This window comes from Rhynchophorus ferrugineus, unplaced genomic scaffold (genome assembly GCF_030347505.1).
Source record: "Rhynchophorus ferrugineus isolate W39M unplaced genomic scaffold, kcgeb_rfMv2 rfM3, whole genome shotgun sequence".
NCBI classification, from domain to species: Eukaryota; Metazoa; Arthropoda; class Insecta; order Coleoptera; family Curculionidae; genus Rhynchophorus; species Rhynchophorus ferrugineus.
The window spans coordinates 32179308-32200212 of NW_027472582.1; the positions used below are offsets into that span (position 1 = coordinate 32179308).

At 30.2% G+C, this 20905-nt stretch overlaps 15 non-coding genes across 15 annotated transcripts; all 15 read right to left on the bottom strand.

The window, feature by feature from the left end:
* Positions 1-5370: 5370 nt before the first annotated feature.
* Positions 5371-5465, bottom strand: TRNAY-GUA (transfer RNA tyrosine (anticodon GUA)). Its single transcript has 2 exons — positions 5429-5465; positions 5371-5406 (listed from the first exon to the last, which is right to left on the bottom strand). It is a non-coding gene; the product is annotated as a tRNA-Tyr (tRNA).
* Positions 5466-5816: 351 nt separating this feature from the next.
* Positions 5817-5911, bottom strand: TRNAY-GUA (transfer RNA tyrosine (anticodon GUA)). Its single transcript has 2 exons — positions 5875-5911; positions 5817-5852 (listed from the first exon to the last, which is right to left on the bottom strand). It is a non-coding gene; the product is annotated as a tRNA-Tyr (tRNA).
* Positions 5912-6262: 351 nt separating this feature from the next.
* On the bottom strand, positions 6263-6357 carry TRNAY-GUA (transfer RNA tyrosine (anticodon GUA)). Its single transcript has 2 exons — positions 6321-6357; positions 6263-6298 (listed from the first exon to the last, which is right to left on the bottom strand). It is a non-coding gene; the product is annotated as a tRNA-Tyr (tRNA).
* Positions 6358-6706: 349 nt separating this feature from the next.
* On the bottom strand, positions 6707-6801 carry TRNAY-GUA (transfer RNA tyrosine (anticodon GUA)). The gene is made up of 2 exons: positions 6765-6801; positions 6707-6742 (listed from the first exon to the last, which is right to left on the bottom strand). It is a non-coding gene; the product is annotated as a tRNA-Tyr (tRNA).
* Positions 6802-7134: 333 nt separating this feature from the next.
* TRNAY-GUA (transfer RNA tyrosine (anticodon GUA)) lies at positions 7135-7229 on the bottom strand. Its single transcript has 2 exons — positions 7193-7229; positions 7135-7170 (listed from the first exon to the last, which is right to left on the bottom strand). It is a non-coding gene; the product is annotated as a tRNA-Tyr (tRNA).
* A 349-nt stretch (positions 7230-7578) lies between these two features.
* TRNAY-GUA (transfer RNA tyrosine (anticodon GUA)) lies at positions 7579-7673 on the bottom strand. The gene is made up of 2 exons: positions 7637-7673; positions 7579-7614 (listed from the first exon to the last, which is right to left on the bottom strand). It is a non-coding gene; the product is annotated as a tRNA-Tyr (tRNA).
* Positions 7674-8023: 350 nt separating this feature from the next.
* TRNAY-GUA (transfer RNA tyrosine (anticodon GUA)) lies at positions 8024-8118 on the bottom strand. The gene is made up of 2 exons: positions 8082-8118; positions 8024-8059 (listed from the first exon to the last, which is right to left on the bottom strand). It is a non-coding gene; the product is annotated as a tRNA-Tyr (tRNA).
* Positions 8119-8468: 350 nt separating this feature from the next.
* Positions 8469-8563, bottom strand: TRNAY-GUA (transfer RNA tyrosine (anticodon GUA)). Its single transcript has 2 exons — positions 8527-8563; positions 8469-8504 (listed from the first exon to the last, which is right to left on the bottom strand). It is a non-coding gene; the product is annotated as a tRNA-Tyr (tRNA).
* A 349-nt stretch (positions 8564-8912) lies between these two features.
* On the bottom strand, positions 8913-9007 carry TRNAY-GUA (transfer RNA tyrosine (anticodon GUA)). Its single transcript has 2 exons — positions 8971-9007; positions 8913-8948 (listed from the first exon to the last, which is right to left on the bottom strand). It is a non-coding gene; the product is annotated as a tRNA-Tyr (tRNA).
* Positions 9008-9340: 333 nt separating this feature from the next.
* On the bottom strand, positions 9341-9435 carry TRNAY-GUA (transfer RNA tyrosine (anticodon GUA)). Its single transcript has 2 exons — positions 9399-9435; positions 9341-9376 (listed from the first exon to the last, which is right to left on the bottom strand). It is a non-coding gene; the product is annotated as a tRNA-Tyr (tRNA).
* Positions 9436-9783: 348 nt separating this feature from the next.
* On the bottom strand, positions 9784-9878 carry TRNAY-GUA (transfer RNA tyrosine (anticodon GUA)). Its single transcript has 2 exons — positions 9842-9878; positions 9784-9819 (listed from the first exon to the last, which is right to left on the bottom strand). It is a non-coding gene; the product is annotated as a tRNA-Tyr (tRNA).
* A 348-nt stretch (positions 9879-10226) lies between these two features.
* On the bottom strand, positions 10227-10321 carry TRNAY-GUA (transfer RNA tyrosine (anticodon GUA)). Its single transcript has 2 exons — positions 10285-10321; positions 10227-10262 (listed from the first exon to the last, which is right to left on the bottom strand). It is a non-coding gene; the product is annotated as a tRNA-Tyr (tRNA).
* Positions 10322-10669: 348 nt separating this feature from the next.
* TRNAY-GUA (transfer RNA tyrosine (anticodon GUA)) lies at positions 10670-10764 on the bottom strand. The gene is made up of 2 exons: positions 10728-10764; positions 10670-10705 (listed from the first exon to the last, which is right to left on the bottom strand). It is a non-coding gene; the product is annotated as a tRNA-Tyr (tRNA).
* A 347-nt stretch (positions 10765-11111) lies between these two features.
* Positions 11112-11206, bottom strand: TRNAY-GUA (transfer RNA tyrosine (anticodon GUA)). Its single transcript has 2 exons — positions 11170-11206; positions 11112-11147 (listed from the first exon to the last, which is right to left on the bottom strand). It is a non-coding gene; the product is annotated as a tRNA-Tyr (tRNA).
* A 349-nt stretch (positions 11207-11555) lies between these two features.
* On the bottom strand, positions 11556-11650 carry TRNAY-GUA (transfer RNA tyrosine (anticodon GUA)). The gene is made up of 2 exons: positions 11614-11650; positions 11556-11591 (listed from the first exon to the last, which is right to left on the bottom strand). It is a non-coding gene; the product is annotated as a tRNA-Tyr (tRNA).
* Between the last annotated feature and the right edge of the window lie 9255 nt (positions 11651-20905).

The window sequence follows — 20905 nt, forward strand, 5'->3', positions numbered from 1 at the left end:
ATTTTAAAATAAGGAAGTGGTGATTTGTTAAATATTTTATGGTACTAACGGTACTACTGTCTATCAGCTTATAAGATAAATATTTATGGTTACATTATATTTTAATGGTTATAAGTTAATAGACTAAAATATCTTAAAATATCCCATTTGGTTATTATTTCAAGGCACTTTGCGGAAACGCCAATTTCAATAAATAATCGTTTTAAAACATTCCTCAAAAAGCAATAAGTATTAGGTATCTAATAAAGGAATTAGTTGAAAGTTGTAATGGATAATTTATGTAGTCTGGCAGAATAACAATTAGTCGATTGCAAAACATTCCAATAGCAACGATGTTTTCTTATCGATAAAAATTGTATTTACGGACGGTTTTAAGCATTTTAAGCGTGCCATCTATTTAAACAATTTATAAATAATTAAATGCAATTTCAGAGGTTGTAAATAACCGTTGAACATATCAAGTAAATTTTGAACGTTTACGTGTGTTTTAGAGGAATGAGCTGATAAAAGAACCTTGGCGCTTAATACTATTTTACATTTGAAAACATATTTTTTTACAAACGGTGGATAAATTATACTTGAAATCGTAATCACAATAATTTACAGCACTTTCTGTTTATATTACCTTTAACTGATATTTTGTATTCTTATCCATAGATTAAGTTGTCTAGATATACTAATAATTATTTCAGTAATATACTAAATATAGTCTATTTACTATTATTATATCACCTTATAAATATTATATTAACTTATTACTATTATAGAAATATTAACAAACTAACAAAATTATTAACAAATTTAAAATAAAATATAGAGTTAACCCTGAACATGTTATAGTATGTACGCTTTTCGTAACTAGTAATACAATGATAATAATTAGCGTTGGGAAGTATCAACTGAAAACAGTCGAAACAGTCGATAGGCGCAAAACAGTTAAGAGTCGATAGTCGAAGTAAAATTACCTTTATATTTGAAATTTCTGTGGATTTGTAAAAAGAATGGAATTTTTATATGGAATGGAATAATACCACAAAAATGTTTTATCGTATTTTAATATGTTAATTTCTATTTTTAAATAATATACTATAATAATTATAGACAATACAATAGAACTTAAACAAAACCTAAAAACTAAAGATGTACAATAACCATAAATTCTAAATAAAAATTAAACATTAAACAATTGAATTGAAAAAATGATCGCACAATAGCTACTAGAGCTTTTCTATATAAAGTAAATGCTTTATTTATTATTGAAGGGAAATATTTTATAACAAAAATCGAGAGAGTAATCGAAATATTACCCATTATTATAGTGAAAATACAGATAAATAGTGAAAAGTATTTTACTATGTACTATTACCAAAAATACTAACTAAAAGTACACGACTGAAACAGTCGATAGTAATTAGTAACAAAATCAATAGTAAAAGTAGTCAGTTAACATACTAAACAGTCGATAGTCGATTTCAGTCGATAGTTCCTAACAGTAATAATAATGAAAATTCTGACAATTCTGGCTCTGACATTAGAGAATCATCTCGCGTCTACAATTCATTTTGAATTTCAAATATCAGTAGTTTAAAAATATCTCTAAACTGTTGATTGTTTGGCGTCTAATGATTTTGCAATTTCTTCTTGTGTTTCTCATGAATTGTTATCTCCTAATAAAACCACTGTTAAATTAAACGGCATGGCCTATGGCCGTTTTACGTCTAAATCACTATCTCTGAAATATGAAAACCAATGTCTATAACGGTTTTCAAATAGAGCCTGTTCTCAATAATGAAATAATTAGTATATTATATGTGCTCGTCGCTTGCCATAGGTTCCGCTTAAACTTACAACATATCTTACTACGGTTGCAAAAATGAAATATTGAATGATTCATCCGAAATTCACCCCATCGATATCCAAGTAGGCAATATAAATGTGATTAATAGAGATTTTCTACATATAATATAAAATGCTTACATAAACACTATAACCTCTTTGAAATTAAGGATTTAATAAAATAAAGACGAAAGGCTAGAATAGTATGGCACAGAATCAGAAATGCCGTAGACAAAACATTATTTAATAGAATTAGTAATCAGATAAATCAAAAGAGTAGAGAATATAAACAGAGTTGCGTCGAAAAGTAAGTAAGTGAATTAAACCCGGAAGCAGATAGATAGATATCACTCGCTATGGAAAGCAATTCGTAGATTTAAGAGACCAATTATTAGAGTACCGCCTAATAAAAATTATCAAATTGAATGGATTCGAAGCAACGATGAGAAAGCTGAATTATTCGTAGAAAATTTTGGTAAATTATTCCAACTGAATGATCTCTGTTTATCAGTCCGATGTAGCTGTAAATCTGATTTCTCCAATGGAAGTTGCCACAAACGTCGATAAAAACCTCAATATTAAAAAGGCTCCTGGTATTGATGATATTTTACTTGGGTTATTAAAAGAGCTGTTACGAAAAGCAATAATCATTTTGAAATGAATCCATTCTTTTTGCAGATCCACAGAAATTTGAAATATAAAGATAATTTTACTTCGTTTAAAATGAAATTATTAATTGCATGTTAATAGTATTCAGTAATTATTTTTTCCCTTTTCTTTTTTAATGTTAGTACGTGAAGGAATAAGTACATCTCCGTCTCGCTTATACTACCGTCGGAAATTATAAGCGCAAATAAAATTAACTGCTTCAATTATTTTCGTCCTCTCTTACAATTTATACAGGAAAGAATTCGTAATTACTATTTTCAGTCGCTAATTTTTTGACTATCGACTCTTTCGACTGTTTTGCGCCTATCGAATGTTTCGACTGTTTTCAGTTGATACTTCCCAACGTTAATTATTATCATTGTATTACTATTGACGAAAAGCGTACATACTATAACATGTTCAGGGTTCACTCTATATTTTATTTTAAATTTGCTAATATTTTTGTTAGTTCGTTAGTATTTCTAAAATATTAATAAGTTAATATAATATTTATAAGGTGATATAGTAATAGTAAATAGACTATTTTTAGAATATTATTGAAATAATTATTAGTATATCTAGACAACTCAATCTATGGATAACAATACAAAATATCAATTAAACGTAATATAAACAGAAAGTGCTGTAAATTATTGTGATTACGATTTCAAGTATAATTTATCCACCGTTTGTAAAAAAATATGTTTTCAAATGTAAAATACTTTTAAACGCCAAGGTTCTTTTATCAGCTCATTCCTCTAAAACACACATAAACGTTCAAAATTTACTTGATATGTTCAACAATCTACAATAGATATAAATCCGGTTTATCAGTCCGATGTAGCTGTAAATCTGATTTCTCCAATGGAAGTTGCCACAAACGTTGATAAAAACCTCAATATATATTTGAATGGAATGTCTTAAGTTTGCTTGAATAATTATATAAAATTGAAAAACTGGCAGAACAAGTTGGATCTTACAGGCCTATCTCGCTGCTGTTATATAAAAATTATTTGGGAAACTGCTGCTAAAACGTATTAAACCATTTATAGAAATACCGGATTTCCAGTTTGGATTTCGAGTAACAGCGGCTGTTGAATATGCATTCTAAGAAAAGGAATACTGCCCTATAATATTCCTGGACGTCTCACAAGCTTTTTTCCGGGTATGACATTTGGTATTAATCCAATGAAATGAGCAAATGCTACTGCTGTATTAATGTCGAATGCTGAAATAATATATTTTCGAAAGATAGAGATGTTAGAGTCTCGCATGAAAGGGTGATCTCAACAGTTAAACAAATTTCGAATGGAGTTGTAGTGTCTTGGGACCACACCTACACTTGCATTTTACTGCTAATATCCCAACAACAAAAGAAACAATACTTGGAACATATCCCGACGACACAGTTATCATGGCAAAAAATGTATATCTGCCTAAGGTCTCTGCCTACCGTCCCCACATGAAGCGGGTGGGCGATCATATTATTATTATTTTTATATTCTCAGATACATTTAAAAAGAAATTAAATGCACTGAATTGACTGAATTGGGACAATAAAAAATTCAAGTAAAGGTCATCAAGATCTACAAATGGACTAGAGACTGAAAAATTCAGCTAAATGGCCCCATATCTGTCAATATTAATTTTGCGTTTCGGCGAAATTACAAAAACCTAATTATAACACCTGACGAATGCCCGATTCCTCAAGCAGAATCACATGGTAGATTAAACTGGAAACATCCTGTTAGACAAGAAGTAGAGCAAATTAAACACAAAGTCAAGCAACTGTACTGATTAGTCGGAAGATACGCTCAACTTGACCTAAAATCAAAGAGAAAAGTTTATCAGTGAATCATAAAGCCAATTTGGACCTATGGGGTGCAAATATGGGGTTGCACTAAAACATCAAACAAACTAGTAATCCAAAACATCCAAAACAAAGTGCTTATTGCTACGTAATTATCAATGCTTATTGCTACATAATCAACGAAGAACTTCACGATTACCTCGAAATCAAATGGATATGCTAAGATGGCTAAATCACGGCAACATGGAAGCAATACAGCTACTGGAAATCAGAAGATTGAAACGAATCAAACAGTACAAACTTGTTTAGTGTATAAATGTATTCTTAACTTTAGCTTAACTAGATTAGTGTTATTTTAATCCAGGAAATGCATACTGATGTATTATCTACCTTTGCTTGTGTAGTAATGCAAGTACAACAGAACAGTAGTAATAAATTAATTTATAAATTAAGATTGTATTAAGCATATATCATGTAAGATGTAATTAATAAAAGAAACAGTATGTAAAGAAGAATATTAATTTTGCTCACTATGAATTGAAAATGTGTGTCCTTTATGTACTATTTCAATAAATGAAAAACAATAAATTAGAACCAATATGACATTCCCATTTGACGACTCTAGATTTTTTTTTATTCTGATAAGTCGAATGACTATGTTATCTTGTTACATGTATTCATTTATTATCAAGTTCAATCAGAATTACAGAACCACTAGAGTCCTACGCTCTACCAAGTGAGCTATAGAAGATACATATAAAATTAATTTTACATTTGATCACTGACTGGTGGTTCCTTTATGAAAATTTCATATTATATATTGATTTAATAATATACATAACAGAAACATCTCAGACACTGTCTACATAATATACATAACATGACATCAGAAAGTTTCTTATAAAGATTTTTTTCAATTAATAAAACAATAAATTATATCCAATACAATTTTCCCATTTGAGCATTCCAGAATTTTTTTATTCTGTTAAATCCTAATCTAATGACTATTTTATCTTATTATAGGAGTTTATTTATTATCAAGTTCAATCAACAACTATAATTCTTTAAAAAAATTCTCCTTCGAGCCGGATTTGAACCAGCGACCTATGGATGTCTACTAGAATTACAGAACCACTACAGTCCACCGCTCTACCAACTGAGCTATCGAAGGTATATACAAAATTAATTTTACTTTTGATCACTGACTGGTGGTTCCTTTATGATAATTTCATATTATATATTGATTTTTTATTAAATATAGCAGAAAAATCTCAGACACTGTATAAACAATATACATAACATGACATCATCACAAAGTTTCTTCCAAACGATTTTATTCAATTAATAAAAAAAACAATAAATTATATCCAATACAATTTTCCCATTTGAGCACTCCAGATTATTTTTATTCTGTTAAATCCTAATCTAATGACTATTTTATCTTATTATAAGAGCTTATTTATTATCAAGTTCAATCAACCAAAATAATCAAGCGACAACTATAATATTTTTTAAAAAATTCTCCTTCGAGCCGGATTTGAACCAGCGACCTATGGATGTCTACTAGAATTACAGAACCACTACAGTCCACCGCTCTACCAACTGAGCTATCGAAGGTATATACAAAATTAATTTTACTTTTGATCACTGACTGGTGGTTCCTTTATGATAATTTCATATTATATATTGATTTTTTATTATATATAGCAGAAAAATCTCAGACACTGTATAAACAATATACATAACATGACATCATCACAAAGTTTTTTCTAAACAATTTTATTCAATTAATAAAAAAACAATAAATTATATCCAATACAATTTTCCCATTTGAGCACTCCAGATTATTTTTATTCTGTTAAATCCTAATCTAATGACTATTTTATCTTATTATAAGAGCTTATTTATTATCAAGTTCAATCAACCAAAATAATCAAGCGACAACTATAATATTTTTCAAAAAAATTCTCCTTCGAGCCGGATTTGAACCAGCGACCTATGGATGTCTACTAGAATTACAGAACCACTACAGTCCACCGCTCTACCAACTGAGCTATTGAAGGTACATACAACATTAATTTTACGTTTGATCACTGACTGGTGGTTCCTTTATGACAATTTCATATTATATATTGATTTTTATTATATATAGCAGAAAAATCTTAGACACTATATACACAATATACATAACATGACATCATCACAAAGTTTCTTCCAAACGATTTTATTCAATTAATAAAAAAACAATAAATTATATCCAATACAATTTTCCCATTTGAGCACTCCAGATTATTTTTATTCTGTTAAATCCTAATCTAATGACTATTTTATCTTATTATAAGAGCTTATTTATTATCAAGTTCAATCAACCAAAATAATCAAGCGACAACTATAATATTTTTTAAAAAATTCTCCTTCGAGCCGGATTTGAACCAGCGACCTATGGATGTCTAGTAGAATTACAGAACCACTACAGTCCACCGCTCTATCAACTGAGCTATCGAAGGTACATACAAAATTAATTTTACTTTTGATAACTGACTGGTGGTTCCTTTATGATAATTTCATATTATATATTGATTTTTATTATATATAGCAGAAAAATCTCAGACACTGTATACACAATATACATAACATGACATCATCACAAAGTTTCTTCTAAAGATTATAAAACAATAAATTATATCCAATACAATTTTCCCATTTGAGCACTCCAGAATTTTTTTATTCTGTTAAATCTTAATCTAATGACTATTTTATCTTATTATCGAAGCTTATTTATTATCAAGTTCAATTAACCAACATAATCAAGCGACAACTATAATTCTTTAAAAAAATTCTCCTTCGAGCCGGATTTGAACCAGCGACCTATGGATGTCTACTAGAATTACAGAACCACTACAGTCCACCGCTCTACCAACTGAGCTATCGAAGGTACATACAATTTTTTTTTACTTTTGATCACTGACTGGTGGTTCCTTTATGATAATTTCATATTATATATTGATTTTATATTATATATAGCAGAAAAATCTCAGACACTGTATACACAATATACATAACATGACATCATCACAAAGTTTCTTCCAAACGATTTTATTCAATTAATAAAAAAACAATAAATTATATCCAATACAATTTTCCCATTTGAGCACTCCAGATTATTTTTATTCTGTTAAATCCTAATCTAATGACTATTTTATCTTATTATAAGAGCTTATTTATTATCAAGTTCAATCAACCAAAATAATCAAGCGACAACTATAATATTTTTTAAAAAATTCTCCTTCGAGCCGGATTTGAACCAGCGACCTATGGATGTCTACTAGAATTACAGAACCACTACAGTCCACCGCTCTACCAACTGAGCTATCGAAGGTATATACAAAATTAATTTTACTTTTGATCACTGACTGGTGGTTCCTTTATGATAATTTCATATTATATATTGATTTTTTATTATATATAGCAGAAAAATCTCAGACACTGTATAAACAATATACATAACATGACATCATCACAAAGTTTTTTCTAAACAATTTTATTCAATTAATAAAAAAACAATAAATTATATCCAATACAATTTTCCCATTTGAGCACTCCAGATTATTTTTATTCTGTTAAATCCTAATCTAATGACTATTTTATCTTATTATAAGAGCTTATTTATTATCAAGTTCAATCAACCAAAATAATCAAGCGACAACTATAATATTTTTTAAAAAATTCTCCTTTGAGCCGGATTTGAACCAGCGACCTATGGATGTCTACTAGAATTACAGAACCACTACAGTCCACCGCTCTACCAACTGAGCTATCGAAGGTATATACAAAATTAATTTTACTTTTGATCACTGACTGGTGGTTCCTTTATGATAATTTCATATTATATATTGATTTTTTATTATATATAGCAGAAAAATCTCAGACACTGTATAAACAATATACATAACATGACATCATCACAAAGTTTTTTCTAAACAATTTTATTCAATTAATAAAAAAACAATAAATTATATCCAATACAATTTTCCCATTTGAGCACTCCAGATTATTTTTATTCTGTTAAATCCTAATCTAATGACTATTTTATCTTATTATAAGAGCTTATTTATTATCAAGTTCAATCAACCAAAATAATCAAGCGACAACTATAATATTTTTTAAAAAATTCTCCTTCGAGCCGGATTTGAACCAGCGACCTATGGATGTCTACTAGAATTACAGAACCACTACAGTCCACCGCTCTACCAACTGAGCTATCGAAGGTACATACAACATTAATTTTACGTTTGATCACTGACTGGTGGTTCCTTTATGACAATTTCATATTATATATTGATTTTTATTATATATAGCAGAAAAATCTTAGACACTATATACACAATATACATAACATGACATCATCACAAAGTTTCTTCCAAACGATTTTATTCAATTAATAAAAAAACAATAAATTATATCCAATACAATTTTCCCATTTGAGCACTCCAGATTATTTTTATTCTGTTAAATCCTAATCTAATGACTATTTTATCTTATTATAAGAGCTTATTTATTATCAAGTTCAATCAACCAAAATAATCAAGCGACAACTATAATATTTTTTAAAAAATTCTCCTTCGAGCCGGATTTGAACCAGCGACCTATGGATGTCTACTAGAATTACAGAACCACTACAGTCCACCGCTCTATCAACTGAGCTATCGAAGGTACATACAAAATTAATTTTACTTTTGATCACTGACTGGTGGTTCCTTTATGATAATTTCATATTATATATTGATTTTTATTATATATAGCAGAAAAATCTCAGACACTGTATACACAATATACATAACCTGACATCATCACAAAGTTTCTTCTAAAGATTATAAAACAATAAATTATATCCAATACAATTATCCCATTTGAGCACTCCAGAATTTTTTTATTCTGTTAAATCTTAATCTAATGACTATTTTATCTTATTATGGAAGCTTATTTATTATCAAGTTCAATTAACCAACATAATCAAGCGACAACTATAATTCTTTAAAAAAATTCTCCTTCGAGCCGGATTTGAACCAGCGACCTATGGATGTCTACTAGAATTACAGAACCACTACAGTCCACCGCTCTACCAACTGAGCTATCGAAGGTACATACAATTTTTTTTAACTTTTGATCACTGACTGGTGGTTCCTTTATGATAATTTCATATTATATATTGATTTTATATTATATATAGCAGAAAAATCTCAGACACTGTATACACAATATACATAACATGACATCATCACAAAGTTTCTTCCAAACGATTTTATTCAATTAATAAAAAAACAATAAATTATATCCAATATAATTTTCCCATTTGAGCACTCCAGATTTTTTTTATTCTGTTAAATCCTAATCTAATGACTATTCTATCTTATTATAGGAGCTTATTTATTATCAAGTTCAATTAACCAACATAATCATGCGACAACTATAATTCTTTAAAAAAATTCTCCTTCGAGCCGGATTTGAACCAGCGACCTATGGATGTCTACTAGAATTACAGAACCACTACAGTCCACCGCTTTACCAACTGAGCTATCGAAGGTACATACAATTTTTTTTAACTTTTGATCACTGACTGATGGTTCCTTTATGATAATTTCATATTATATATTGATTTTATATTATATATAGCAGAAAAATCTCCGACACTGTATACACAATATACATAACATGACATCATCACAAAGTTTCTTCCAAACGATTTTATTCAATTAATAAAAAAACAATAAATTATATCCAATATAATTTTCCCATTTGAGCACTCCAGATTTTTTTTATTCTGTTAAATCCTAATCTAATGACTATTTTATCTTATTATAGGAGCTTATTTATTATCAAGTTCAATTAACCAACATAATCAAGCGACAACTATAATTCTTTAAAAAAATTCTCCTTCGAGCCGGATTTGAACCAGCGACCTATGGATGTCTACTAGAATTACAGAACCACTACAGTCCACCGCTCTACCAACTGAGCTATCGAAGGTACATACAATTTTTTTTAACTTTTGATCACTGACTGGTGGTTCCTTTATGATAATTTCATATTATATATTGATTTTATATTATATATAGCAGAAAAATCTCAGACACTGTATACACAATATACATAACATGACATCATCACAAAGTTTCTTCCAAACGATTTTATTCAATTAATAAAAAAACAATAAATTATATCCAATATAATTTTCCCATTTGAGCACTCCAGATTTTTTTTATTCTGTTAAATCCTAATCTAATGACTATTTTATCTTATTATAGGAGCTTATTTATTATCAAGTTCAATTAACCAACATAATCAAGCGACAACTATAATTCTTTAAAAAAATTCTCCTTCGAGCCGGATTTGAACCAGCGACCTATGGATGTCTACTAGAATTACAGAACCACTACAGTCCACCGCTCTACCAACTGAGCTATCGAAGGTACATACAATTTTTTTTTACTTTTGATCACTGACTGGTGGTTCCTTTATGATAATTTCATATTATATATTGATTTTATATTATATATAGCAGAAAAATCTCCGACACTGTATACACAATATACATAACATGACATCATCACAAAGTTTCTTCCAAACGATTTTATTCAATTAATAAAAAACAATAAATTATATCCAATATAATTTTCCCATTTGAGCACTCCAGATTTTTTTTATTCTGTTAAATCCTAATCTAATGACTATTTTATCTTATTATAGGAGTTTACTTATTATCAAGTTCAATTAACCAAAATAATCAAGCGACAACTATAATTCTTTAAAAAAATTCTCCTTCGAGCCGGATTTGAACCAGCGACCTATGGATGTCTACTAGAATTACAGAACCACTACAGTCCACCGCTCTACCAACTGAGCTATCGAAGGTACATACAATTTTTTTTAACTTTTGATCACTGACTGATGGTTCCTTTATGATAATTTCATATTATATATTGATTTTATATTATATATAGCAGAAAAATCTCAGACACTGTATACACAATATACATAACATGACATCATCACAAAGTTTCTTCCAAACGATTTTATTCAATTAATAAAAAAACAATAAATTATATCCAATATAATTTTCCCATTTGAGCACTCCAGATTTTTTTTATTCTGTTAAATCCTAATCTAATGACTATTTTATCTTATTATAGGAGCTTATTTATTATCAAGTTCAATCAACCAAAATAATCAAGCTACAACTATAATATTTTTTAAAAAATTCTCCTTCGAGCCGGATTTGAACCAGCGACCTATGGATGTCTACTAGAATTACAGAACCACTACAGTCCACCGCTCTACCAACTGAGCTATCGAAGGTATATACAAAATTAATTTTACTTTTGATCACTGACTGGTGGTTCCTATATGATAATTTCATATTATATATTGATTTTTATTATATATAGCAGAAAAATCTCAGACACTGTATACACAATATACATAACATGATATCATCTCAAAGTTTCTTCTAAAGATTATAAAACAATAAATTATATGCAATACAATTTTCCCATTTGAGCACTCCAGAATTTTTTTATTCTGTTAAATCTTAATCTAATGTCTATTTTATCTTATTATGGAAGCTTATTTATTATCAAGTTCAATTAAACAACATAATCATGCGACAACTATAATTCTTTTAAAAAATTCTCCTTCAAGCCGGATTTGAACCAGCGACCTAAGGATGTCTACTAGAATTACAGAACCACTACAGTCCACCGCGCTACCAACTGAACTATCGAAGGTACGTACAAAATTGATTTTACTTTTGATCACTGACTGGTGGTTCCCTTATGATAATTTCATATTATATATTGATTTTTATTATATATAGCAGAAAAATCTCAGACACTGTATACACAATATACATAACATGATATCATTACAAAGTTTCTTCTAAAGATTATGTTAATGTTAATTAAGATAATGTTTAATTTTATGTACCAGTGTTTAATTATATTAATAAATTGTGTTAAATATACCTATTGATCAATTTCCTTGACGGATTTTACACTCTTGCCTAGAACATTCAAAAATTTTAAACAATCACAAACATAAATTTACGACCATGCCCCGGCATGATTCGAACCCGCGGCTATCACAACAGTAGGAGGACCGTCCCATCGCCTTACCACTGCGCCACCAAGCCGGCATACCTATTGTAAATTTGAATTCATGACAACAACGGAATCTCTTTCAATTGAAACTCGGAATATTTAAATAGCTTCAAATTATTTTATGATAATTATTGATATGATATGATTTTATGATATGATATTTAACTTGTTTACGAGCCGAAACAGTTATATAACGATCCTGGATTGTGATTTTGAATTTTTTATGTGTCTTTAAACTTCCAAAATTCTTCCTATCTATATCCCAAAATTCAAAAATCAACCAACTGAATATTGGAATATGTTTCGTTCCTATTTCGTTCTACAATGAACGGATGTAGGAAATATTTATTGATATACTTTTTAAGAAACATTTAAAACGTTTTAGTAGGATTCAATATATGGTATTGTTAAAGCACAAAATACGCAGATCAATACGATCTCAACAAAATATAATTTTACAATAATAGATGAAGAGATATGCAGGTATTAATCAAACGAGACAGAACATGTTATTTTAATCTAATAATCATATAGTTGGAAATAAAAACATATATGTGAGTTCTGTAACAATTAGAACACAAATTGTTACTGAATTAAATGATTAAGATTTCATTAAGATCTCGTGTTGTATATTAACCTAAAGAAGCAGAATTACAGCCAACGAGAACAAATAATTAATTAAGCAAATGATTCTATTATGCCCCACTTACTGAGAATCTAATAAACACAATGTAAACAAAAACCTTAACTGCAAATGATATCAATCAACATGATATTATACTATAATGAGATAATAAACAAATACATTAGATCTGCCCGCTATAATTACCAATTTATTAATTTTGTTAAGATAAGTCAATGCTAACGTTATAATGGGGTTAATTTAATATAAACTAAATAAATATTGATATATAATTAATGAATAATATTACCTAAAAATCTCTCTAATCTCTAACTTCTGTTGGATAAATAAATTCACGGCATGTAGCTTTCAAATACGAGGATATAAATCTAAGGGTTATATTCTAGATATCGTAATAAAGTGTTGAGGAATTAATGATGTTATTAGTGGTTTCAATCGAGACCTATCAATATTGTAGAATAAAAAATAACAAGCATTATTAGAAATCCCATGAATCAACGACCTCACTGTCATGTAATTTTTACAGAAACTTCCTTGCAGTCCTTGACATTGCCAACTAGCAATTCTCATGCTAAAACAGAATAATACGTAATTTTATGTTATGCTACAATTTTATTATAGATAAACGCACCTTGAGATTAGCTACCTGTGAATACAAAATTATTTGTTAACTCTTGAGCCATCCGTTGTTCGCTGATGATAACGCTGTATTTGTTGATACATATGTTGGGGCTTCGAGTATTTTTTTCGTTCAGAGACGCATATTGAAATTGTTTTGATATGCCCGTTGAATGAAATTTATAACAAAATTGAACATTTGGATGGACAACGCCAAGAGCAGTTCCAAAAAAGACGTAGGAATGGATCAATATCATAAATAACGATCTAAAATCTATTGGTGACTAACATTATACATTAGAAAGAAGGTGATCACACGCAGTGAGGTTTACTGCAAGTAATTAAAGACTCATTAAATAAAAGTATGCATTGATCGGTTAAGAGCGATGAATTATTTACGAAATTAAAAAATAAATAATTAACATTTTGAAAAAAAATTAGCTTGTTGAGTTGCATGTTTCTTAACTTTCTATAAAAGAAATGCTTAACATAAAATCTAAATTTACTTGCTAATCTAATAGTTCACTTTACCTATGTATTTAGGCTTTGTTTTTTGTTATCATATATCCTTGGAAAGAAAAAGTCAATACATGTTTTACTGATTATGTATTATTATATTCCACAAAAATGTTTATTTTTAGTTTATATTTGCGATTTCCTACGTGCAAAAGTCCAAAATCCAAGGGACAAACTATAATTAAAAATAAAAATATGATATAATATACGTAAACCTAATTGATGCGTTGGACTTAAAACTATATTTTAAAATATAAGGATGTAATGTTAAAACGACTTTGATAATATATATTTAATATATATTTTGTATAGCTTCAATTAAATATCATATGTCTCATTTAACACTTGACAATATAATAAATATAATAACATATAATAAAGCATTAAAGCAAATTAGAATGTAGTTTTATTATACAAGAAAGCTCTTTAGGATTTTCTTCTTACATTATATATTTATCCCTATTTTATAAAATACTAAATGACCCAGTGAACTTCGTATACCTCTATCTTGCACATTTTGTCCGACAATAACAATAGCTACTTCATAGTTTGTCATTATTTAAACCTCCTCATTATGTTTTATCAGGTCTGATGACGATATTACGGATGTCAGATAGCATTCAGTTTAATGCTATTTTGAACACTTGGATTAAATCGTTGCTCTAATAAAAAGGCATTTGTAATTCTTGAATAATCATCCATAAAATGCCCTTAAAATGGACAAGTATTGATGAACTACATCTGATAGTGGTAACAGCACTCCTAACACCTTGAAAGTGAACATGAAATTGTCTCGTACAATATGTCTCATACCAAATGATGTCATTTGGAAACAACTATTATATGTTTGAATTTGGCCAAGAAGTGGATAGAATCATTTCTCATCCCAGAAACTAACGAGCGTAATGGGTCTGGTGGTGCCATCACTTGTGATAATTTTACTTTTCAATCAAAACAGTAAATTGGTATTTTCTAATTGTAACTGACTCAGTTGGAACCATAGTCAATTTCCAGCTACTTCCTGGACCACAGAAGCACTGCGTATGTGAAATTTCTCAATTTCATTGTATCGTGCTCGCTGTTGTTGTGATTAATGTGTACGAATTCTTTGCATTCTAAGTTTATTAACTTTATTTCCAGGCTCTCTTGAATGCACATGTTTCTCACTGCGTATCAGCGTTATCTCACGTAACCGCAGGTGAGGTAGCTCGTCGCACATATGATTAGCTTCGACGCCCTAAGTCAGAAAGTTCTCACTCAGAAAATTTGTGACTAAAAAGGACAAATGTGATATACGTTTACAAAGTATATGCTTTACCATTTTAGGGTAGGTGATGTGGCTCGGTGAATGGAGGTAAAACGAAATGAAACAGTGGTGTTTACATTATGTGACCGTTATTTATTGGCTATATAAAAAAATGTGAAAAATACAATTCGATAAAACGGATGGCAGCGGTGTTACCTGGAGACGAGGCTTGGGCTGTCGATGGTGGCACGTCTAAACCAAACGATGGTTGAGCACTGAATGAATCGAAATACCCTTCAATAATATCCCAGATAAAGGTCTCGGGGTTATTAACCATACATACCATAAACAATCAACGAGATATTTCAACTCTATTCTTGGTAAATTTATACTCGACAGCAATTATACAAATCAGCAGGCAGCATACGACAGCAATACGAATCGAAGTTATCGTTAGCACATCTTTATACCATATTTGATATATATGTCATTATTTTTCACTTAATTTTCATGTTATCGAATAGATGTACCTATCAAGAAATACCTACATTTGTACAAAAAATATAAAGCGTTACTATAACGGTCAGTGTCGAAAAATTATCTTCAATGCCTAATGCATTATATATTTTAATCGTCGTTTGATAATTGTCGCGGGTAGTTTTAATCAATATTAAACATTTTTAGTCACAAAATATATTTTCGAATATCTTCATAAATACTTGATTATGTATCACTGAAACTTGTGATGGTATTGACAGGGACAGTTATAAGAAAACAAAATTGTTGTTTTTATTATGTTCTCGTAATTATTCCATATTTCATCCCATCAACAAAGCCAATTTGGGGGCTAAAAATAAATATTAGAGAATGTACTTTTTTCAATCCTGAATATTTATTTAGAGAAATTGGTATAATAAATTTTATTCAAAGTATTGTACATCGTTCATCATCATGATCATCATCATTAATCCAGTAGTTTCGCTCGGAATGAATGTTGAGCTCGGACAATATTAGTTCCCTGTTTTTCATATCAATCTCGTAATTCTGATTCATGTCTTTATAGAGCTGTCGGTTTGACATTTGATACAGATTATTACATATTAATCTTCCTACGCTGCTCAAAGTGAGGGCCAGTACCAGCTGAAAGCAAAAGAGTTCGTCTATAAATTAGAGACGTTCTTCCATAAGTTAGACGAGTTCGAAAATACAAATAAAAGTTATCTTGAAAAATTAACTTCAGGACTAGTAGCTTACGACGATTTTTGCCAGTTTTTGACCCCCAACCCAATTAAAAAAAAGAATAGACCGACCTCTTCCCTCTGTTTAATATTTACTTAAGAATCTAAAATAAATACAATACACATTTGGTTTGTTTTACTTTTCTTTTTCAAAGAAACAATTTTCAGAAACATTTATTTAAGTTATAAAATATGAAAAGGTTTAGAAAATAAAAACTATTCATTTTCTTTAAAAAAAGAGCTTTTATTTTGGATAACTTATTGAATCGCAAGACAAAAGGACCCTGGGGGTTTACATCTATTAGAAAATAGACAACTAGAGACACCCGGTCATGATAGTTCAGGTAATTTTAAAAGAGGTGGCCGGATAGTCAAAACCCTAATACATAACATCTTCCTCCTAAAGAAACGGCCACAGGGATGTACGTGGTCATTATACCGTTTGAACAGCTTCTAGTTGTTATAACAACTGTTTTTGAGTATCGATTGTACCTACGTTCAACAGTTTTTTTTTTGAAAATCTTCGAGATGGTACTCTTTCTGACCAAATGTTCATAGTATTCGTCTATGGAATGATTTTCCGCAATGATTAAGATTGGTTCGGTTCATCTTGAATTGTAAGCTTCTATCCAAATTCCACACTATCTTAATTCACAGAAATTTCAGGCAGACTTAAATCGTGTCCTTACACCTTGAACTGTGATGGAATGGGCCGGGAATCCAAGGGGTGTTTGTTAGGAACTTGAATGTTTCTTACTTAAATAAACTATTCCTTATACCCAAGGGTCGTTGAGCACCTATAATCCACATTTGACCTTAAAGCTTCACCTATGATATGTTTCTTCAAGTAACTATGGAACAATTGCCAATCCAATCAGCCTGTCTTCTTTTCTTGATTATTAAATTGATTCCGGTTAATTTAATTCAAAAGAGAACATTATGAGCCTTATGTTATCTAGGGGATCCTATCGACTGCGCCAGTTATAAAATGTGGAAGGGTGTAGAAAACAAAACTATTAAATTACTTTAAAAACTGATTTATTTTAGGGAAAGAAAAGTCAACTTGTTTAATAGCGATACACAGCGACACTTATCTGTCAGAAAACAGACCAAGCCGTCTCCCTCGTTCACCATTCAGATTATTTTAAAACAGATGGCTGGATAGTCAGGTCCATATTATATAACATTATACCTAGAAAGGAACTAGTTATTTTTATTTTTGGTATGGTCATATTTTTCAAAATATATTCTTAATTTTTTGTGATCTTACGTAAGAAGTTCTACCCCATTGTAAGAAAAAATAAGACATAATCGACACCTCTCCCCAAGTCGTCTTACTTAATGAATAAAGGGTAGGTCGATGTTGAAATTATGAAACAAGCGACGAGAATTAACGAAATTCTCATTCAGTGACGAGATTCATTTGTGCATTCATAATCTGAGGATTTAAGTAACTCTCTCTTCCATATGTAACTTCTTGTGAATAGGTTAATTGTGGATACCACATACACGAATTGTACCAACTGATCAAGCTAGACGCTTTCTTCTAAAATTTTCGGTGGTTGCAGATATATACCAATAAACCACAATCAACGATGTCCTTAGAGTCAAATTAAAGAGTTACTTTCATTTTGTTTCATCATTGACCCGATCGTATTGAAAAATCTTACATAGCGCTCAAACAAAGCTAAATCTATAAATAATAGTGAAGAAAATCACAAGTGACATAGAAATGGCTAATAAGTTATTTTCCACAACTATATAAACGACATTAGTTCCAAATAAAAGTTTTAATTTCCTTATATTATGGTATTTAATTCCAATTTGACATGTTAGACCATACATCATGTTTGTTAAATATGCGATGAGAGTAACAGTCATTTGATTGAAAGCTCGTGTCAAAAGGTTATTTATGACGACTTATTAAAAGTAATATGGGTCATTGTGATTTCCATTTTGTGATATTGATGCCGTAGGGGGGAGTTGTAGCCCAAGGTGGGGTGTAACAGTGGCAACACGAATTAATAACGATGGGACGACATTTGGGAACAATCGGCGGGGTTCCCTTTATTTGAAAATGTCACAATATTTCATTTATTATTAAATTTTCGCTGTTAAGTTTGTTCTAGGAAGCCGTAGAATGGGAATTTATTCGTAGTTATTTTTAGAATGGGGACATTTCCGTGTAATGAAATGGATTATTACTCAGTGGACCCGCAATCTAATTTTGATTTATGTTGTTCTATGAGTAAAACCATATAGTAGTCTAGGTAAACGCGCGCTTTAGATTTGTTTTATTTTTCAAAATTTCATAGTGAACGAAAACAGATTATTTCATTTTATTTTCCTATAATGTTATTTTCCTTTGTGTCGATATCCATGACGGGGAATATTAGGCACTTGCCCTTTTTTAACTTTAAGAAAACATTTGTTGAGAAAAATATGTTTTTGTCGGTTTGAGGGATGTCGTCGTGATTATACAACACTATGGTGTTGAGATAAAGGGAACCAGAACAGACATAATGTGTATATATAAAATAATAAATTAATAAATAAATAAAAATAATAACACAAACAGGGGGGTTAAAAGAATAAATAGTGTATATATAATACAACAACCGAAGTGGAAAAGGTTATTTGGTCAGTAACACTTAACTTAGCATGGACTAGATTCTATAGAGACAATCGATTTCTCGTAAAAATCCGAGGGGTCTGTATTTTCTTCTTTTGAGGAATTTCTAAAATTTTGCAGCCTATACTTATCGCTAATCTGGATGAGCCGTAGATGGTCGTTCAGTATGTGGGAGACTGAAGTAGGTGTGACAAAACTTACAGTGAGCAGGCGTGTTCGAAGTCATCAAGTGACCATGCGCGTAAAATGACAGCGGCCCATTCTCAGTCCATTCAGAGCTACGGCATGGGGATGAAATAAATGAACACGAAGAGAGGAGACAAAAATCAAAGAGCCTGTTGTGGTTCGCCTTCTGGGCCCAACGACATTTTATCTCATCTTTTATGAAGAAAGAAACGAATGGGACAAGGTCAGTATGGATACAAATAAGGGGAGAGTAGGCCGCCGATTTTGCCGCACTATCCGCACGCTCATCTCGTATACCAATGTGAGAAGAACGTGATCCACAGTAGACCTGATCCCATTCATATAGAGGGTACGGATGATTGACAGTGAGTCGGTGACCAGGGGATGGTTGAATTTCTGCTCCAGGAAACATTTGAGAGCCTTTCGGGAGTCCGTAATTACGAGTTCTGAAAAATTGATATATTATGAAAAATCAAATTATTTTGCATAATTTTCTACAACTTTTTTCCATTTTTCTGGGAACATGATAATACCGTGGTACACCGGACAAGAACAAGAACCGATAGAACAAGTGGTAATAAAAGAAAATTTCAAAACTATATCCTTCACCACCCAACTTTGCATGTGTTACTGCTATGTCAATTTATTATTGAACTTATGTCGGTAGATATCTGCGGTAACATTCCTATTCGGCTTTAACAGTTCGTAATACACTAACCTTGAGGATTTCATCATATGCACAACAAGGCATTATAGCCATGAATATTCCACTTCAGTGTCGATGTAGATAGTTCCCTGGGATAGTAGATCCACTTTTCGTCTCCATTTACAATAAGTCACAAAACACATTTTCCTTTTTGTCATCACCATTAAATCGCGATGTTGAAATAGTTCCAAATGACATTTTCAATGAATTCACATGGTAACCATTGTTCCTCCTTCTGGATATTTTGCACCGAATATAAACTTCTGGAAACAGTTGAGTCATCAGCTGCTAAGATATATGAAAATTGTTTGAGAGTTTGAGCGCGGTTTTCATCCTATAAATCATGTAATGCATTCTTCTCAAAAGTCTTATCAAAATAACCACTTAGGTCGTTCGTAATCATTGAGACCAAAGCCAACAGTTGGGATTCTAAAAACAATTCGAATTCTAAAGTTTCTGAAAACATATGAAATGTTTTCTGCTGCAACAAAAAGTTATTAATGCCGAACATTTTAACTTTTCCATGATCAGTATCTGTATATACCGAATAACTAAAAAATAGTAACTGGGAAACTATTTATAGATGTTAATATACTAATTATAATGTTATTTTTGTATATAAATGTCAAAACAATAGAATTTAACAGTTTTTTATATTAATACTTAACTA